Below are 6,000 nucleotides of genomic sequence, written 5' to 3' on the forward strand. Positions count from 1 at the left end.
AATCAATCAAGGAGCGTGAATTGTAAATCCGAAGTGACGTACCTACCCCCTGAAGTACATCCCCCAAATCGATGATTTCCACAATTTTCAGGCTGATCTGAAGCCTCCAGCAAAAGTTGTTTTTTTTCTTCGAAATTTCAAATCGTCCACAACATTTCCCCAAAAATATCACGGTAACTCCACTTTCACTCGACGACGTTGATACCGTTGGGGGTGGGTCGATAGAAAATGAACTGAGTTTTGAGATTTCAATCTCCATGTTCACTCTTATTGTGGAAAACCCCATATAGGACAAGAGATGTCGTTTTTGATACATATCATATTTCCACAAAATACATAAAATGATATTTTTTAAAACTCATTTTCTGACATTAAGTAATACATTCCAATGAACTATTTCTCTCATTTTCAAAAATTCGTCGAGAATAAATCAACTTTGACAGCTGAAAATTTGGTCCTAAGATCTGCAGGGTACCTTGCTCTTTCAAAGAGCCAAAATTCAGCTCGGCTATATTACCCCAAAATTCCAAGGATGCGAGTTACCTATAAAGAGAATATTTGATCAACTATTTTAAGTTCCCTACAATTTAAAAAATAAAAAATAAAACTTCGTAAAACTCACTGGATTATGTACATACAGATTATTTTTGAGATGGGTGATCGAGACGAGATTTTGCCAAAAAAAATAACGAAATAAAAAAAACTGCTTGTTAATCAATTCACCTACCTTATTGTACAAATTAGTCGAGAATTCGGTTTTGAACTCGTAATTTTAATTTACAATTTCAGGGGTACCTCTACCTACTTATTGTCATCATGAAAACAGTGAATTCTATTGCCAGCTAATAACGACTCGTAAGAAATAATTTGTTATATATCTGTCTTTAAAGTACCATCATCAAATGTCAAACCTATACCTATTGTTTGAGGTTAAAGGCCAGACATGACGGTACCTGCAGGGATTATATAGGTCTCGTTGTGCATTTTAGTCGGTGCTGTGAGTGAATAGAGTTCGGAATTATTTCTTTGATGATGAAAAAAAACACCCTTGGAAGATAAGTGACCATTTCAATTCGAACAAAAAATGGACAACGCTCATTTTGACAACATAGAGAAATTCTCAGAATCGGTAAAATTACTATGAAAGTAAGAAAGCAGTAAAACTGTTTTCTATTCGAATGTATAGAAAAAAATCGGGTATTGTGTGTTTTTGTAAACAATTGTTGACAGTGCTATATCCTGGTAGATGGCTGGAAGGGACAAGGAGCAGGTAGTGCGGGTTCTAGACCTAAAATGTAACAATTAAGATGTAACATGTTTTGGCATTAATGACTTTTAGACCCTGGTGTGTAAATTTCACCCACAATACATGTCTCATGTCTTGTTTGAGAAATATAAGAAGGGGCTTGGGTGAGGCAAGGGCAAGAGATTAAATGTATCTATCTAAATTTTAATAAGGCACAATAACTTACGTGTTGAAAAAAATTATTATTCATATTATAGTCCGGCATATGACAATAGGAGTAATTGCACCCCCCCCCCCGCCGATCCTCCGGGACAACTTTTTTCTTAAAGGGGACATCCTAAGGAACAATTTAAAGCAAACTTGCCAAAAAAAAAGTTGGCCTTAGTCACAAAATGGCGGCCTTTTTGATTGACAGGTCAGCCGAAATCGCAGATTTTGCGTTTTAACATAGGACTTGCACGAACTTTTTCAAGCTTTACAAAGGTAGATCGAAAGATCGTGCAAAAATTTATCACCTGTCAAAATTTCAAGTGCTAAAGTGCGTTTTTCGATTTTTGGTGAATTTTTGAAAATCGAATTTAGGCCAAAAATGAGGGAAAAAATCAAAATTTTACCAAATTGACCGAGAAAGCTGAAATTTGGGATATACCCTATTTTCGACATGCCAAATCGATTGGAAACGGTTTCAACCCGTTTTGAGCAGTTCTGGAGCCTCCAGCAAATTTTTGAAACTCGAAATTTCCACAAAATTCCATCAAATTGGAGTTGTAAAGCTAAAATTTATTCTAAAAACTAATTTCAATATGCTACGAAGTACTGCAGGTGAATTTCAAGTCGTTTTGGAGCCTCCAGCGACTTTTTGAAAATTCCTGAAACCTCCAGCAGATTTTTGAAACTTTGAATTTTCACAAAATTTCATCAAATGGAGATGGAAAGCTGAAATTTACTCTACACTCCATTTTTAACACCCTCTGAAGACGACTTCAGGTTGGTTCAAGTCATTTAGGGGCCTCCAGCGATTTTTTTGAAAATTACTGGAGCCTCCAGTAGATTTTTTAAATTTGAAATTTCCCCAACATTAATTTATCAAATGGAGTTGGCAAGCTGAAATTTACTTCGTAGACTACATGGTGGTTTCAAATGGTTTTGAAGCTTCCAGCTACTTTTAGGAAATTTCATAATATCAGTTTTAGGACTTATTTTGAACATTTTTACTGATCAAGTACGCACTTTTTTAAAAAAAGCATAAATCACCAAAATAGTCAATTTTGGATTTTCAAAAATTCGCCAAAAATCGAAAAATGAACTTGGGCAGCTAAAAATTTGGATTTAGGGGTTTTAGAACATGCTCTTTCCAAAAATCGGAGGCTCCAAAATTACATGAAATTCACCAGCAGTCAACTTCGTAGCATATTGAAATTAGTTTGCAGAATGAATTTCGACTCTCCATCTTGGTTTGATAAAATTTTGGGGAAATTTCAAGTTTCAAAAATCTACTGGAGGCTCCAGAACTGCTCAAAACGGGTTGAAACCGTTTCCAATCGATTTGGCATGTCGAAAATAGGGTATATCCCAAATTTCAGCTTTCTCGGTCAATTTGGTAAAATTTTGATTTTTTCCCTCATTTTTGGCCTAAATTCGATTTTCAAAAATTCACCAAAAATCGAAAAACGCACTTTAGCACTTGAAATTTTGACAGGTGATAAATTTTTGCACGATCTTTCGATCTACCTTTGTAAAGCTTGAAAAAGTTCGTGCAAGTCCTATGTTAAAACGCAAAATCTGCGATTTCGGCTGACCTGTCAATCAAAAAGGCCGCCATTTTGTGACTAAGGCCAACTTTTTTTTTGCCAAGTTTGCTTTAAATTGTTCCTTAGGATGTCCCCTTTAAGAAAAAAGTTGTCCCGGAGGATCGGCGGGGGGGGGGGGGTGCAATTACTCCTATTGTCATATGCAGGACTATTAGGGGAAAAAAAGAAAAGAATAACCTGGCCTAGGAACCACATGTAAGTAGTAAGTACCCAATGAAGAAATACGGTAACAAAATTACGCGAATCATGCAGTTGACTTTTAAATGCGTTTTTCTCGATAGTTACCTAACTTACTTTCACAGGTAGACCTACATACTTTTTCATTGCTGTCCAATCGTGAATTGTTTAAAATATGTAGGTACCTTACCTACCTACAGCTAATAATTAATTAGTATTTGCCTTGAAAATGTGTAGGTATTTGCGACTGTTGAACTGGTGAGCGAAGAAAAAGACAACTAGTCGCCACACTATTCATTCGTTCTTCGAAAAAAAAAGAGACTGAAGGTACCTAACCTTTTTTTCGCGGAAACTTGAACAAAGCGAAAAATGCTGATGACCTGACAACAAAAAATCCTCTTTTTCCAACACTCCGGCAATAAAAGCGTCACTTGTAAGATGAATTTACAATAGGTTGGGTTTCCAAAAAAAATCAAATGGGGAAAGAAGCTAAAAATTACACATATTATACGATCACTTCTTCAGAGAACGTGTTGAAATGTTGAAGTAACGTTTCTCCTTCATTAGTGCCTAATATATATACCTGTGAATTGTGATTTTTCTGTTTAAAATTTTTGTGTTCGAGACGAATAAAATGAACGCCATCATTCAGAAAAATGAAGGTATGTAATCAATTATTCATTCCCATACCATAGTTTTATTGCAATTTGCAGTGGCAGACTGGCCTATAATGTTACCTGGCGATCATCGCTCAGGGCTCCATGTTTAAACCAAAAAAATATGCTACTTTCACTTTCTCGAAACATGAATTTTCGCAAGCTTTTGCGCTCGCTTTGCTCAGGCTAGTTTGCTTTTCTTTTATTAAAATTGAAATTTTTTATGAAGTACATACAAATTCTAAAATTGTGTTGTCAAAATGTAAACGCTTCGCAAAAAACATTGTTTTTTACCTCTTAAAAAAGGACAATACGAATATTTGAAATTTGTTGCCCTGATCTGGCTTCGCTTGGGTCTTTGTGGTTTTTTTTTCAAATTGAGATCGAACTTTTATAAAAAATCTATTAGGTTTTAGATAAATTAAGAAATGTTCAAACCAAAAAAAAGACATTGTTTTTCGACTTCTCGAAACTAGCTTTTGCTCTCACTCCGCTTGGGCCTGTTTGCATTTCGTTTTCAAACTTGAAATTTTAAAAAACCCATCATTCAAATTATGAATTTTTGAGCTAAAAAAGTAAACAAATTTTTCCTCTCCAAACACAAATTTTTGAAAGCTTTTGCCTTCGTTTAGCTCGGTTCTATTAGCGTTGTACCCGTTTATCCACAATTTACCCCCATCTTCAAAGGGGGGGGGGTTGCTCCTGCAGCCCCTACTAGGACTCGAAAAAACCAAAACTCGTCGAATATGATTTCTTTGTCCCACCCTTAGTTGGCATTCAAAATTTTATCCGAAAGTGTGAATTTTTCGTATGTATGTGTACCTACCTACATATTTTAATGAATTTCCATTGTTAATTCAAAATTCTGAAAGGGGAAAATTGCATGTATTCTATACCAACACCACCCAAAAATGCGATTTCCCCTCACTTCCCTCGGATGATTCACGGACCAAAATTGGCACCATTTTAGCCCCAATCTCGAAAATAAACGGGTCAAAGTCTGAGAAAATTGCATTTTTAGCAAGAGCTCGTCCGTGAGCTTATTTTTTGTGCAGAACATTCAACTTCCCCGATTTGAGTAACAGAATCGTTTTTTCAAGCGTTACAATCTAGTATAATCTCGCAAAATTGTCCATTTCATCTTTTATTTCGCTTTAATTCGTCATTTTATTCGGAAAAGTGGTAGGTATTTTTTTCGCATGACAAATTTTTCATCGTTCTTCCTCTCTCTCCTCAATATAAAAATACAAAATCATTGCATTCATGAATCCAAACCTGAGAAAAACAGGACGAGAAAGACTCTTAAGGAGGAGGGAGGGGATAGAATTTTGAGGCCCCCCTTCGGCACATCTGTCAGGGGCTCTCAACTGACCCAGTCGGCCACCACTCGCAATTTGCATGATTGTTTTAAAGTGACCATTTTTTTCAATCACTTGTTCTTTTCGAACTTGGAAAAATGGTGGTTTTTTTCAAACATTATATAATTGCAATTTTTTTCTTTATAGAATATGACACGATTGTTGTTGGAGACTCTCAGGCAAAGTATTTAGAATTCAACTCAGGGATAAAATTAGACGCAGAATCGGGCAGAAAGGTAGAAGATATTGGAAAAGCATTTTGCGAAAGTTTGAAAGCTTACAAAAATATCGTTTTTCATCTGGGAACAAACGATATTCCGAAGAAAAATGCGGATACTGTGTTGCAGAGATTTACTGTACTGTCCTCAGTAGTTCGAGATCACAATCCGGAAGCGTTTATATTTTTTTCCAGCATCTTGCCCAGGTGCGAAAGCCAATACCACCCTTCGCGTCATTATTGGAAAAAAAATAATGAAACTGCTACAAAAGTAAACGAACGTTTAGAACGATGTTGTAAAGGGTACGTATGACACACTGAAATAATAAAACTGTAGATACGCACGATATGTATAAATTCAAGATTTTTATACGAATTTTTCGTAGTAATTCCAACTACTCGTATATTTTTTGAAATCCGGATTAAAATACCTATTCAATATTTCAAACATTTCCCATAAAAGAGGAATCGTAACTCGCACAATTTTAGAGTAGACAAAACTAGATCGAAAGAGCGTGCAAAAATATATCGTCAA

Source organism: Planococcus citri, chromosome 2, assembly GCF_950023065.1.
Source record: "Planococcus citri chromosome 2, ihPlaCitr1.1, whole genome shotgun sequence".
Taxonomy (NCBI): domain Eukaryota; kingdom Metazoa; phylum Arthropoda; class Insecta; order Hemiptera; family Pseudococcidae; genus Planococcus; species Planococcus citri.